This window comes from Medicago sativa, chromosome 3, assembly GCF_051527215.1.
Source record: "Medicago sativa cultivar Bolivia chromosome 3, Bolivia_mono, whole genome shotgun sequence".
Taxonomy (NCBI): domain Eukaryota; kingdom Viridiplantae; phylum Streptophyta; class Magnoliopsida; order Fabales; family Fabaceae; genus Medicago; species Medicago sativa.
Window position 1 is genome coordinate 67137856 of NC_140751.1, and position 16642 is coordinate 67154497.

The window sequence follows — 16642 nt, forward strand, 5'->3', positions numbered from 1 at the left end:
AGTCTTTGTGGGACTAGTTGTCGCAGTAGTTTTTTTTTTTTCTTTTTCTCTTTTCTATTTTGTCTTGTTTGTTCTGTTTTGGTAGTTTTGGTGTAAAGATGATTGTTAGCCGGTATACATATACTTTTCTCTCAATCTTGAGTTCGTCTTATGCTTTGATTGAAATCAATGAATTTTTATTTAATTTTTTTATAGAAAAGAAAAATAGAGTAAATCATTTGGTTAAAAAAAAAAAAAACGGGGGGGCCATAATTTTTTTTCTTTCCTCCTTCCTCTTATTGTTAAAAAAAAAAAAAACTCTAGGTTTCAAATTTATTTTAAATGTGCATTGAACTTGCTTTGTACTTCAAATTAAGATACGAGGACGTGAATTAAATTGATAGTTTAATTATGAATGTTAAAATTTATGTCATTCAACTAAATTAATTAAGTACATTTCATAGAGGTATTAGTTGCAAATGGTTTTGTTCTTCTAAGAAGAGCCTAAAGGAACTGGTATAAATTTTTACTAGAAATATTGTGTGTATGACATTTATTTTTCTTCTCCTTCTATGTGTCTTGCTTCTATTTGAGGTTATGGTGTGGTAGTCTCTACCTTGTGATTTCAGTGTTTTGGCTTGCATCCGATTGATTATTTTTTTCTGTTGTAGTTTTCTTTTGAGAGTTTCATGTTTGTGTTGTTTTATGTGTAGTTGTGTTTGTGGTGTTTGAGGTTGTGATGCATTTTTTGGAGGTTATATTGTGGTGATGGAAAGTTGGTCAGATATATTTTTTATTTATTTTTCCATAGTTGATTTGATATAAGTTGGATAGAAATTACTTCCCTTCGATCAGAGAGAGAACCTTTATTCATATTCTTTGTTAAATATTATTGACTCTCCTTTCCAAATGCTATGCGATTATTAGTTTTAAGAAATGTATTCCTCTTGTAAATGTTTATGTGATTACGTATATTTACATGTGTGTCACTTAATAAATAGAGAGTAACTTCTATAGTTTACAATTGTTAATGAAACTATTTGGTTGTGCTGTGATAAAGTTTAAGGTAAGTTAGTGTAACACCCATACTAGACGTATCTAGAAAGTCTAACAAGTGCGTTAATTTAGTACTGGATACATTAAAAATTTACAACAATAAAACTTCGAATGAATATAAAGGACAACAAGGGCGTTCGTACAATGATAATACAACTTAACTTTTCTAAAACATCATAAAAGCATCCTTTAAAATCCACTCCATCCAGCTGCAAGTACGAACGAACACTTGTCGCATCATCCATTCGGCTACTGGCTTGCTAATCCACCTGATATCTGAAACAAAATAGGATTGGGATGAGACATAATGTCTCAGTGAGTTCCCCTAAATCCTAGGCTATAGGCAACCTCAAGGGGAAACCTACGGTCACCACGTGTCTACATTACAACCTGACGGTTGATTATACGTGTGTGGGGACTTGCATACTTAGACGGTTGTGCATACTAGGGCCGTCATAATTCATCTTACTTGTTATAGGCTTCACTTCCTATACGTGTCATGGCGGTCGAGGGGGAGTCTAAAACCGCATTGCCAAGAATACACTCTATGTATCAAGGCCTAAACATAACATAATCATGGCACGATTCTAAACCGGACGATTAGGGGAATCCTAAGATCGTCATCGGTATAACATTCTTATATTGCTCTATTCAATGCCTTAAACTTGTCATATAGCATCTAATGCTCTTGTCCTTAACATGGTCTTGCATGAATCATATTACATGCCATAACATAATCATAAGGAACATAATCGTATTCATATCATGCATAAACGTATCTAAGTTCATTCATTAGGTTAGCGTTGAACAAACAATTATATCTTGATTCATTTTACGGATAGTCCCGGGTGGAGTAACCCCGAGTACAATCCCATACATGACCGATGTACGTACATCGGACTCCCTCAGTGACATGCGGGTCCCTTACGGCTTAAATCGTTCTCATAATGAGAACCCCTTGAATCCATACCTTCATGGATTGCAAGAGACATGCCACCTACATCTTAATTACTCAGTACCATGTGATCCCCTTACGGAGCCTTCCCCGTTCCCATCATGAGAACCCCTTGAATCCATACCTTCATGGATTGCAAGAGACATGGCACCTACATAACATAAATCATGGTCTTGTCATTCATTTAGGTTAAACCTAATCATGCATACATATTTACCTCGGATCCTTGATCGATCCGATTAGCGGTAACTCATACTTGTTCATGCTTGCACATTCTTAATCATGGTGGAGTGATTAACTAATCAAACCACACCTTAACATACATGTTATCTTATTCTTGTTCATGGGCGAAGATAATAAACTTCGCATCTTAACATCTAGGAATTCTTGCTAACTAGCTAGTTCTCAACAACTATGTCGAGGCTCTAGTTTTCCCTTGCTTAAAGGATACTTGCTACCCGGTTCATAACTTGTTTCTATCGTATGCCATGCCTTACTAACATGCTTAATACTTGCCTCATATCATAAGAATCATGCTTTCTTTGATCATCATTTAGGACCTTGGTTTGAGGGGTTTACGTTCGTAAAAAGACACCACGGAGAAAACCGCATCGCCAAGCCCCATGCCTGCCTAAAGCGAGCAAAACAATGAGATTCTCACTGTCTTACTCGCCTATGCGAGTGATTTCACTGGGGAGGCGAGTGGTTACTCGCCGTGGCGAGTTGGGGGCGAGCAGGACCCCCCATTCGCAGGTCTAGCTCGCCGTGGCGAGTAATAGCTCGCCGTGGCGAGTTAGGACAGTCCAGAACACTTAAAAATGGTATTTTTGACCCAAAAACCTCAAACCAAGTGTCTCTAAGTGTTATATGACCCTTAGGATCATTAGAAACCTGTAACACATGAACTCAGCAAGTATTCACAAGTCAAGCAAGCATGGCATACAAATGGGGTAACTAAACATATACTTGAACCCTAGAATTTCATATTGTTCACATTAATCATACATGGCATAAACATAATCCCAAAGGGTGGGAAATCTATCTATGGAACTCACCTAATTGATTAAGCAACAGCCCCAGCTTAAGCTCCAATTCCAACTTTTCTCTGCATCAAAAACCTAGCTTCCCTTGAACATCTCTTTATGAGCTTTAAGATGGAAAAATTGCTAACCCAAGCTTCTAAGCCCAATCAAGCCAAAACCCTAGTTTTGTTCCTCTTGCTTCCTTTGCTCAAACCATACATTCTTGTCATCTTTCCTTGCAACTCATAACATTATGGCCTTGATTGATCTTGAAGAAAACCTAGCTTGATTACTCTCCCATATTACCATAAGCCAAACCCTAACTTTTATACACTTCATCAAGAGGAGAAATAGAAGAAATCAAACATAATATATACTTCCTCAAGCTTAAATGATCACAAGGAAACCAGTTTGGGAAGCTTACCAAGAAAGGATAAAATTTCATGAAAGATTGGTGAAGAGGAAAAGAGGGTGAGTAGAGACAACAACAAATCCCAAGCTTCTCAAACTTTAGACAACATAAGAAATCAAAGCATGAAATCTTGCTAGAGAAGAAGAAGATTTGAGATGGTTTGATAGAGAGGAGGAGAAAAAGAGGCGTGAGAGAAGAGAGATGGAGGAGAGAAATTGTTTCTCAACATTTAAGAGAGAGAAAGAGATAAGGAAAGTGAGATATTTTCCAACACAAAACATATAAATATTCCTTTTCCATGAAATTACGGAAATGCCCTTGCCCTAGGCGTATTTAATACGTCACTGATATTTTATCCGTAATAAGCTGACACCTCATAAAATATTTCCAATAACTTACTTTTCATGAATTAATTCATCTGACACAGTCAACGGGTAATATACTGATACTGACAGGCGGGATATTACATTCTACCCCCCTTAAAAAAAATTTCGTCCTCGAAATTTAGAGACCGACTACCAATCATCATGACTAAAACTCACCATCTATGGTCTGAGCCATACCTTTCATATTCATACACATCCAAGAAGTTCATCATTGCTTGGGTTTCGTCTTACCCACTTAACATAAAACATTCGTTGAAGTATCTTATCATAAACATGAACACTCAGGATTTGCCTTTTAACTGGAATTCTATCGGAAACCAGGTTTGCCCTGCAGTGCTTACTTACAACATAAAACATCTTTTCATGCATATATGATCTTTCTTACCGCACTTTGCGAACTATACCTCTTACATACATTACGCATATAGCTTGACATAAAGGAGTGAAATCAAATTGTCACTTTATCAGACAATCTAATAACCCACGTTGTGGTTCACATGCTCTTGAAACTTCTAGCAAATTTACTTATACACACATCAACATTCTTAACACATTTCCGTGTATCTTGTAGGATATTGGCTTCATACGAACTTTGTCGTTTCCATAACATGTGTATACTTTCAAGTGTCGTCTCTTGTTAATTGATAACGATACGTGTTCAAGCATCTTTCTTGAAGAAATTTTTTCTTAAATTTGGTATTCGGGTTCTTGGAACGAATACATACATGACTAAAAGATTTCATCGTTTCCAAAACTGAATTTGTAATGGTACCACAGAACCACCGAACGAGTTTCTGTATTTTGAAAAAGATTTAACAACTTGCTCCTAACTTGTCAACAACAAGTTGGTCCTGAAGTTTGTACGTCTTAAGTGAGATTACTTACGACGTATCTTATCAGTTTTGAAAATGTAAAATTTCATGAGTTAAAAATAAGTATCGTTCCCAAGTTCCTAAATACCAATCTTAGCTTTAAAAGTTATAAAATCATGGCTTGAAATGTCTTGACAAGTATCATTTTCACTCAACAAGTAGTTCATACAAGAGTATGAATCTCATTGCACATCACTTAAAAGTTGCTTCTCTCTCATGATAACTTGCTTACATATCCGTAGGAAATCCTTGAATCTCTTGACATTAACATTGTTCCTCTTCTTCGGAACACTAAACTTGATTCTTTACTTGAGTCGCAAGTTAAACTTTCTGAATCTTACAAGTTTTCCATATTTCATGATTACCGATTAACTTTCATGGCGCTACTCTGATTCCCTCCGGTTGGCTTAAACAAATACTATAATCCATTAAAGCAATTGAGACTTCAATTCATGCTTATCACTTGATTACTTACTTCTTGAGAACTTCCATGTTGCAACCAACATCACCACCTTACACTTGCCTTGTAAATTCAAAACTCGCGATAACTTATCTTATACTCATAATACATGACTTGGGGGTAATCCTTACGTTCTAGCTGGTTGCATTTATCATACATATCATACTTGAACTTATTTCCGAGTGAACTCGAATTCTTTGACAAACTCATCTTGCACTTGAACATATCTTTCTTGAACATCTAATCCTTGTACCTTCGCATTCTCGCATACTATATTTTGCTGAACCATATCATTGCTTGCTCGTTAATTTTTCCTTAAAGAAAACTTCATAAAATAGCGCATGGGTCATTGCCGTTGATGATTTTCTACTTTATAAATATATATCGAGTTTAGGCCCCAGCCATTGCTTCGGGAATCATAGAACGAGTTGATAACACATACGTGTCACCAAACCTAGACTCTAATGAGTCTAGCCCGCTCTACAAGTGTCGTAGCAACCCGGTTCCTAGAAAATTTCCTATGAATTTTTCAAATGTCAACTTCAATCACCCATAGGCACAAATCTTTCTAAAATTATTTAAACTTTATATTTCAACATCATATCGAGCCTTAGCAAGCCAATTAAGCAAAACATAGATTCGAGAGATACGTCATAATTCTGAGAACCTTGTGTTTTCCATAACTTGCACCGCTTTAACTTCTTTCTTCATACCTTCACATCTATGACTTCCGTATCAATACCGGAACTTCCAATCTCTTGATCTAAGCTCTTTCTTGACTCTTGACACATTAACTTCCAAAGCTACCCTAAACCATATCGATTTCGTTGATCGTTGCCTATGCCTTTTTCCTTGAAAATCTTAGGAGATGATATGCATTCGTTACTTGATGTCATAAAAGATTATTGTGAGGACATCTCACCAATAGTCATTGCAAACCTTTGGAACGAACGGGTAATTTTCATAAAAACGGAAAATTTCGTTCCAAGTTCGCTATGGATGAGTTTCTCCCACTATATTATTTTTTTTTCTCAAGTAACCAATGCATATCATTCATTCCTAGCATCGTAAAACATTCTATAACATTTGCATGGCAACATCAACCCTTTCGATACAATTCTTGGCACGTCGGAAATCAATGCCTTAATCCTAATTACATAAAACTTTCTCTTGAATCCTTAATTTCCTCCACTACGAATAGCTTACTTCTTTACGTTGCCAATTACGCAACTTGACAAACCTTCATGTCCTTAACTTCATTTACATAGTGCTATTCTTGAGATCCTGCTGTCTCCGTCAACATATGTTGACCTCTTACTACCTTGTAGCCTTGTACTGACATTTCAAAATATCATAAACCCGTTCCAACAACAACTCTTACCGAAACTTCCGGTCATGGTTAGATACATAAATCCAACTTCTTCTCTTTCGGGTACATGGAGTATTACTATCATCTTACCCGACATTGTCGGAACATCCCTTCTTAACATGCCTTAGATTCCCGGAGGATTCACCCTTCCACTTGATTAGTTCACCGGCCACCTTTTGGCACGATCAACTACTTCATCCCATACTTCGTTCCTCCTGGGTCCTATTCAGCTCTCAGGCATCCATTCTAATCGTTGAATGCTAATTTGAGTTGATCAGGCTCAACTAACAACAACAACTAGAACATTTACCCGGAACCCAATGGTCCCACTACCTTAGTTGTAATTTAATGACCCAAGGCACGGTCTGAATCGACCTGCTCTGATACCAAATGTAACACCCATACTAGACGTATCTAGAAAGCCTAACAAGTGCGTTAATTTAGTACTGGATACATTAAAAATTTACAACAATAAAACTTCGAATGAATATAAAGGACAACAAGGGCGTTCGTACAATGATAATACAACTTAACTTTTCTAAAACATCATAAAAGCATCCTTTAAAATCCACTCCATCCAGCTGCAAGTACGAACGAACACTTGTCGCATCATCCATTCGGCTACTGGCTTGCTAATCCACCTGATATCTGAAACAAAATAGGATTGGGATGAGACATAATGTCTCAGTGAGTTCCCCTAAATCCTAGGCTATAGGCAACCTCAAGGGGAAACCTACGGTCACCACGTGTCTACATTACAACCTAACGGTTGATTATACGTGTGTGGGGACTTGCATACTTAGACGGTTGTGCATACTAGGGCCGTCATAATTCATCTTACTTGTTATAGGCTTCACTTCCTATACGTGTCATGGCGGTCGAGGGGGAGTCTAAAACCGCATTGCCAAGAATACACTCTATGTATCAAGGCCTAAACATAACATAATCATGGCACGATTCTAAACCGGACGATTAGGGGAATCCTAAGATCGTCATCGGTATAACATTCTTATATTGCTCTATTCAATGCCTTAAACTTGTCATATAGCATCTAATGCTCTTGTCCTTAACATGGTCTTGCATGAATCATATTACATGCCATAACATAATCATAAGGAACATAATCGTATTCATATCATGCATAAACGTATCTAAGTTCATTCATTAGGTTAGCGTTGAACAAACAATTATATCTTGATTCATTTTACGGATAGTCCTGGGTGGAGTAACCCCGAGTACAATCCCATACATGACCGATGTACGTACATCGGACTCCCTCAGTGACATGCGGGTCCCTTACGGCTTAAATCGTTCTCATAATGAGAACCCCTTGAATCCATACCTTCATGGATTGCAAGAGACATGCCACCTACATCTTAATTACTCAGTACCATGTGATCCCCTTACGGAGCCTTCCCCGTTCCCATCATGAGAACCCCTTGAATCCATACCTTCATGGATTGCAAGAGACATGGCACCTACATAACATAAATCATGGTCTTGTCATTCATTTAGGTTAAACCTAATCATGCATACATATTTACCTCGGATCCTTGATCGATCCGATTAGCGGTAACTCATACTTGTTCATGCTTGCACATTCTTAATCATGGTGGAGTGATTAACTAATCAAACCACACCTTAACATACATGTTATCTTATTCTTGTTCATGGGCGAAGATAATAAACTTCGCATCTTAACATCTAGGAATTCTTGCTAACTAGCTAGTTCTCAACAACTATGTCGAGGCTCTAGTTTTCCCTTGCTTAAAGGATACTTGCTACCCGGTTCATAACTTGTTTCTATCGTATGCCATGCCTTACTAACATGCTTAATACTTGCCTCATATCATAAGAATCATGCTTTCTTTGATCATCATTTAGGACCTTGGTTTGAGGGGTTTACGTTCGTAAAAAGACACCACGGAGAAAACCGCATCGCCAAGCCCCATGCCTGCCTAAAGCGAGCAAAACAATGAGATTCTCACTGTCTTACTCGCCTAGGCGAGTGATTTCACTGGGGAGGCGAGTGGTTACTCGCCGTGGCGAGTTGGGGGCGAGCAGGACCCCCCATTCGCAGGTCTAGCTCGCCGTGGCGAGTAATAGCTCGCCGTGGCGAGTTAGGACAGTCCAGAACACTTAAAAATGGTATTTTTGACCCAAAAACCTCAAACCAAGTGTCTCTAAGTGTTATATGACCCTTAGGATCATTAGAAACCTGTAACACATGAACTCAGCAAGTATTCACAAGTCAAGCAAGCATGGCATACAAATGGGGTAACTAAACATATACTTGAACCCTAGAATTTCATATTGTTCACATTAATCATACATGGCATAAACATAATCCCAAAGGGTGGGAAATCTATCTATGGAACTCACCTAATTGATTAAGCAACAACCCCAGCTTAAGCTCCAATTCCAACTTTTCTCTGCATCAAAAACCTAGCTTCCCTTGAACATCTCTTTATGAGCTTTAAGATGGAAAAATTGCTAACCCAAGCTTCTAAGCCCAATCAAGCCAAAACCCTAGTTTTGTTCCTCTTGCTTCCTTTGCTCAAACCATACATTCTTGTCATCTTTCCTTGCAACTCATAACATTATGGCCTTGATTGATCTTGAAGAAAACCTAGCTTGATTACTCTCCCATATTACCATAAGCCAAACCCTAACTTTTATACACTTCATCAAGAGGAGAAATAGAAGAAATCAAACATAATATATACTTCCTCAAGCTTAAATGATCACAAGGAAACCAGTTTGGGAAGCTTACCAAGAAAGGATAAAATTTCATGAAAGATTGGTGAAGAGGAAAAGAGGGTGAGTAGAGACAACAACAAATCCCAAGCTTCTCAAACTTTAGACAACATAAGAAATCAAAGCATGAAATCTTGCTAGAGAAGAAGAAGATTTGAGATGGTTTGATAGAGAGGAGGAGAAAAAGAGGCGTGAGAGAAGAGAGATGGAGGAGAGAAATTGTTTCTCAACATTTAAGAGAGAGAAAGAGATAAGGAAAGTGAGATATTTTCCAACACAAAACATATAAATATTCCTTTTCCATGAAATTACGGAAATGCCCTTGCCCTAGGCGTATTTAATACGTCACTGATATTTTATCCGTAATAAGCTGACACCTCATAAAATATTTCCAATAACTTACTTTTCATGAATTAATTCATCTGACACAGTCAACGGGTAATATACTGATACTGACAGGCGGGATATTACAGTTAGTGATTCAAATGTTATATAGTTTAAGATAGTTAGGTCAAAATTAAATCAATTTTTCTCGTGAGCTCTGAATTTCGAGGACGAAATTCTTTTAAGGGGGGTAGAGTTGTAACACCCCAAATTTTCCAAAATATAGTTTCCATATATTTATACATCTGTTTGCTCTATAAATCTATGGGTATTAGTTTATGTGATTTTATGTTTAAATGTGGCTTGATTATTATTGTGACATTGTGGGGATTAATGATAAGTGTGCGCATAATTTATTTAAATTCTAATTATTTATTATATAAATAATTATCTTGGTGCCTTAGCAATATTTCGATTATCATCTCTTATATGTAAATTTGTTATGGTGAGATATCTTCCTATGCCTTTGATTTTATGGGTTATTTTTAGATTGCAATTATTTTAAAAATAATATTTTATTAGTGAAATATTTATGCTTGACATCTTTAAAAAAAAAATTAAATTAATAAATAGATAGTTATGTTTGACACGGAAGGCTAATTGCTATTGTTTAAATGTCCATGTATTGACTTAATATACCAATGTGTGTTAAAAATCATCTGAGATAGCTTAGAAGGTAGAAAGCCCACATGCCTAGATTTATATCCATGCTGTATTCACTTTAACCTAATTGAGAAAGAAGTAGGCGCCGTACACACCACTACCAAATAAAAGTTGTGATGTTGTGTTAGTTATAAAACTAGTGTTGTCTCTCGGTTGCGATTTTGTTTGAACTGCCGTCACTGAATTGAGAAATCAATCCTATATTTTCATCTTCTTCACGAGAATATTTATCTTCACCGATTGGTAATTGAGAAGAGGAAACACGTATTCAATCAGTTGTTCAGATTCGTTGGTGTCTTTCAGTTCTCTATCCTCTCTTATATAATGTTAAAGCTTCAATCCAGGTATGGGGTGAGAGAGAAGAGTTCGAGATCATGAGTGTAAATTAATTGAGATGAACGGGAAAGTCGTATTTCCCAAAGTTCATTCGGGGCTCACCGCGACGGTTGTAGCCCTTGGAGAGAATGATTAAATTAATGTGCAAATTTGGAAGTGTGAGGTTAAAAGATGATTTAGAAACATTATTAAGTTGTTGCTTTGATTTAAATTATGTGAATATGTGGTATTTGATGTCAATGATAAATCTTGTGTATGTGTTCATGCTTGATTTGCCACAATTATTCAATGATTGATATAAACGTGATGTTATGTATTGTATACTTGATTGCATTAGAGTTTTTCTTTGCCACATGTATATGATGACTATTGAAATTGAGATGCTGGTTGGAATATGATTGTATGTGATTGAAAATATGGTATATGGTTTGATGATGAGAAGAATGATGTTGACTAAAATTTGTGGTGTGAATGACGATGTATGTTCTTGATGACGATGTTATCTATGATGATGATGTGTTTGTTGATGATTTGTGTGCTTGCTTTAGAGTCGTGCATTTTAGGGGAAGTCTTGCATTAATATGTGGATTATGTGATTAAGTGTATCTGTGTAATACTTGCGGAATTTAATTGCTTGCGTTCATATAGAGTCTAGAGCATAAGTCTTTGCATATGTGGGAGAAAAGTTCAGTAACATATCTCTGGCAACTATGTTGAGAAAAGTCCAGTAACATATCTCTGGATCCCATGTTGAGAAAAGTCCAGTAATATAACTCTGGCAAAACGATGAGTAGGTGTGGTACCACATTCATATAGGTCTTAGGATTGAGTCCATGTGCATGAAAATTGATTGTGATTTGTATTTGGTGAATAAGTGTAATTGTGTGAAACGATGAAGGTAATTATCTGTTGATGATTTGTTATGAAGATGATTATTGGTGACTATATGTGTTGTGCCTATTTTCGAATTGAATGGTGACAATGTGTTTGTAAAGATTTTGGTTCTTATGTTGTAATGATATTTTTTTTTTACTAATGTGTATTGAGTAGATATAATATATTGTTCAAGGTTTTGAATATTACGTTTGTGATGTGATATAGCTTTGACTTGATTTCTTACGTGTTCTTCTCATTTATTTTATACTATTACATGTTCTCGAAACTCACCCCTTCGTTGTTTGTGTTTGCTGGCTTGGCCCTGCGGTTGCGAAACCGTAGTTCTATAGGTTATGAGTCTTGGAGTCAAGTACATGCATTTCATGAAGACTTGTCTTTTGTCGTCTGTTATCTTGGGGAAAAACACCGCTCTGATAGTGACACGGGAAAAGGGATATGTTTACTTATTTAGTTTTGTACAAGAAAATCATTGTCTATGATGTAAAAGAAAATATTTTCGAAAGCAATAGATTTGATGTTAATTTTATTATAATTTTCAATGAAGTGAAATCTGAATTATGTTTGTTATGAATCAATGTGATATCCTAAATCTTGTGGAAGAATTCTTAAACTATGAGAAAAGTTTTTATTTGACACTTTCTGCTGCGAATCAAATTCTATTTTTAATTAAATAATAGTAATAATTATTTTTGGGATTTAGGGTGTCACAATAGTGGTATCAGAGCAGGTCTGTCCAATTAATCCTTGTGGGTTATGTGTCAGTCATGTGTCTATTGTGATTGTGTGCATCCTTGTCAATTGTCTGGTAGTTTTCACCATTAAAAAAAAAAAAAAAGTTCTGTGGTTGTTTTCCTTCTATGATGTGTTATGTGCCTATGGTGCTTGTTGGGTGCTATGTGGAGATGTCATGAAATAGTTGTCCATCCGTGTGTGCCATTGAGTATTTGGTGAGATTATTCTTACTTCCATATTTTGATGCCAAGTGAAGCTTTAGTGATGAATTTAAAATTTACGAGTTTAGTTGCATATAAAAGAAAATTAAAGTAAGTACATTTTATTTTAATTTTGCTTATATGTTTTTTTTTTCTTCTTTCTATAATGTTCATTAGAAGTGTAGTTTGGGGATAACTTTTGGTTGTTGTGGGTTTTTGGGTTGATTGAATTTTCTGATCTAGTTCGTTTTGCTGCTATGTATCATTGGGTATTGGTCTCTTTTGGTGACAAATTTCGTTTTGGGGTTGATGTTCGGTACATATGCAGAGCTTTGATGTTATGGTTTGGTTCTTTTTTTTAGGTTTCAAGAATTCATACTTTGGTTTTGAAATTTGATAGTTGGTCTGTGATTTTGCAACTGATCCTTCTTCTTAGTCTTTGTGGGACTAGTTGTCGCAGTAGTTTTTTTTTTTTCTTTTTCTCTTTTCTATTTTGTCTTGTTTGTTCTGTTTTGGTAGTTTTGGTGTAAAGATGATTGTTAGCCGGTATACATATACTTTTCTCTCAATCTTGAGTTCGTCTTATGCTTTGATTGAAATCAATGAATTTTTATTTAATTTTTTTATAGAAAAGAAAAATAGAGTAAATCATTTGGTTAAAAAAAAAAAAAACGGGGGGGCCATAATTTTTTTTCTTTCCTCCTTCCTCTTATTGTTAAAAAAAAAAAAAAAACTCTAGGTTTCAAATTTATTTTAAATGTGCATTGAACTTGCTTTGTACTTCAAATTAAGATACGAGGACGTGAATTAAATTGATAGTTTAATTATGAATGTTAAAATTTATGTCATTCAACTAAATTAATTAAGTACATTTCATAGAGGTATTAGTTGCAAATGGTTTTGTTCTTCTAAGAAGAGCCTAAAGGAACTGGTATAAATTTTTACTAGAAATATTGTGTGTATGACATTTATTTTTCTTCTCCTTCTATGTGTCTTGCTTCTATTTGAGGTTATGGTGTGGTAGTCTCTACCTTGTGATTTCAGTGTTTTGGCTTGCATCCGATTGATTATTTTTTTCTGTTGTAGTTTTCTTTTGAGAGTTTCATGTTTGTGTTGTTTTATGTGTAGTTGTGTTTGTGGTGTTTGAGGTTGTGATGCATTTTTTGGAGGTTATATTGTGGTGATGGAAAGTTGGTCAGATATATTTTTTATTTATTTTTCCATAGTTGATTTGATATAAGTTGGATAGAAATTACTTCCCTTCGATCAGAGAGAGAACCTTTATTCATATTCTTTGTTAAATATTATTGACTCTCCTTTCCAAATGCTATGCGATTATTAGTTTTAAGAAATGTATTCCTCTTGTAAATGTTTATGTGATTACGTATATTTACATGTGTGTCACTTAATAAATAGAGAGTAACTTCTATAGTTTACAATTGTTAATGAAACTATTTGGTTGTGCTGTGATAAAGTTTAAGGTAAGTTAGTGATTCAAATGTTATATAGTTTAAGATAGTTAGGTCAAAATTAAATCAATTTTTCTCGTGAGCTCTGAATTTCGAGGACGAAATTCTTTTAAGGGGGGTAGAGTTGTAACACCCCAAATTTTCCAAAATATAGTTTCCATATATTTATACATCTGTTTGCTCTATAAATCTATGGGTATTAGTTTATGTGATTTTATGTTTAAATGTGGCTTGATTATTATTGTGACATTGTGGGGATTAATGATAAGTGTGCGCATAATTTATCTAAATTCTAATTATTTATTATATAAATAATTATCTTGGTGCCTTAGCAATATTTCGATTATCATCTCTTATATGTAAATTTGTTATGGTGAGATATCTTCCTATGCCTTTGATTTTATGGGTTATTTATAGATTGCAATTATTTTAAAAATAATATTTTATTAGTGAAATATTTATGCTTGACATCTTTAAAAAAAAATTTAAATTAATAAATAGATAGTTATGTTTGACACGGAAGGCTAATTGCTATTGTTTAAATGTCCATGTATTGACTTAATATACCAATGTGTGTTAAAAATCATCTGAGATAGCTTAGAAGGTAGAAAGCCCACATGCCTAGATTTATATCCATGCTGTATTCACTTTAACCTAATTGAGAAAGAAGTAGGCGCCGTACACACCACTACCAAATAAAAGTTGTGATGTTGTGTTAGTTATAAAACTAGTGTTGTCTCTCGGTTGCGATTTTGTTTGAACTGCCGTCACTGAATTGAGAAATCAATCCTATATTTTCATCTTCTTCACGAGAATATTTATCTTCACCGATTGGTAATTGAGAAGAGGAAACACGTATTCAATCAGTTGTTCAGATTCGTTGGTGTCTTTCAGTTCTCTATCCTCTCTTATATAATGTTAAAGCTTCAATCCAGGTATGGGGTGAGAGAGAAGAGTTCGAGATCATGAGTGTAAATTAATTGAGATGAACGGGAAAGTCGTATTTCCCAAAGTTCATTCGGGGCTCACCGCGACGGTTGTAGCCCTTGGAGAGAATGATTAAATTAATGTGCAAATTTGGAAGTGTGAGGTTAAAAGATGATTTAGAAACATTATTAAGTTGTTGCTTTGATTTAAATTATGTGAATATGTGGTATTTGATGTCAATGATAAATCTTGTGTATGTGTTCATGCTTGATTTGCCACAATTATTCAATGATTGATATAAACGTGATGTTATGTATTGTATACTTGATTGCATTAGAGTTTTTCTTTGCCACATGTATATGATGACTATTGAAATTGAGATGCTGGTTGGAATATGATTGTATGTGATTGAAAATATGGTATATGGTTTGATGATGAGAATAATGATGTTGACTAAAATTTGTGGTGTGAATGACGATGTATGTTCTTGATGACGATGTTATCTATGATGATGATGAGTTTGTTGATGATTTGTGTGCTTGCTTTAGAGTCGTGCATTTTAGGGGAAGTCTTGCATTAATATGTGGATTATGTGATTAAGTGTATCTGTGTAATACTTGCGGAATTTAATTGTTTGCGTTCATATAGAGTCTAGAGCATAAGTCTTGCATATGTGGGAGAAAAGTTCAGTAACATATCTCTGGCAACTATGTTGAGAAAAGTCCAGTAACATATCTCTGGATCCCATGTTGAGAAAAGTCCAGTAATATAACTCTGGCAAAACGATGAGTAGGTGTGGTACCACATTCATATAGGTCTTAGGATTGAGTCCATGTGCATGAAAATTGATTGTGATTTGTATTTGGTGAATAAGTGTAATTGTGTGAAACGATGAAGGTAATTATCTGTTGATGATTTGTTATGAAGATGATTATTGGTGACTATATGTGTTGTGCCTATTTTCGAATTGAATGGTGACAATGTGTTTGTAAAGATTTTGGTTCTTATGTTGTAATGATATTTTTTTTTTACTAATGTGTATTGAGTAGATATAATATATTGTTCAAGGTTTTGAATATTACGTTTGTGATGTGATATAGCTTTGACTTGATTTCTTACGTGTTCTTCTCATTTATTTTATACTATTACATGTTCTCGAAACTCACCCCTTCGTTGTTTGTGTTTGCTGGCTTGGCCCTGCGGTTGCGAAACCGTAGTTCTATAGGTTATGAGTCTTGGAGTCAAGTACATGCATTTCATGAAGACTTGTCTTTTGTCGTCTGTTATCTTGGGGAAAAACACCGCTCTGATAGTGACACGGGAAAAGGGATATGTTTACTTATTTAGTTTTGTACAAGAAAACCATTGTCTATGATGTAAAAGAAAATATTTTCGAAAGCAATAGATTTGATGTTAATTTTATTATAATTTTCAATGAAGTGAAATCTGAATTATGTTTGTTATGAATCAATGTGATATCCTAAATCTTGTGGAAGAATTCTTAAACTATGAGAAAAGTTTTTATTTGACACTTTCTGCTGCGAATCAAATTCTATTTTTAATTAAATAATAGTAATAATTATTTTTGGGATTTAGGGTGTCACAATAGTGGTATCAGAGCAGGTCTGTCCAATTAATCCTTGTGGGTTATGTGTCAGTCATGTGTCTATTGTGATTGTGTGCATCCTTGTCAATTGTCTGGTAGTTTTCACCATTAAAAAAAAAAAAAAGTTCTGTGGTTGTTTTCCTTCTATGATGTGTTATGT

The 16642-nt window shown here is 35.1% G+C and overlaps 1 protein-coding gene across 3 annotated transcripts in view; it reads left to right on the forward strand.

Annotated features, from left to right (window-relative positions):
• The window catches only part of LOC146939361 (uncharacterized), a 74427-nt gene that overhangs the window by 35540 nt on the left and 22245 nt on the right, over positions 1-16642 (forward strand). The gene's annotated exons all lie outside the window — the stretch shown is intronic.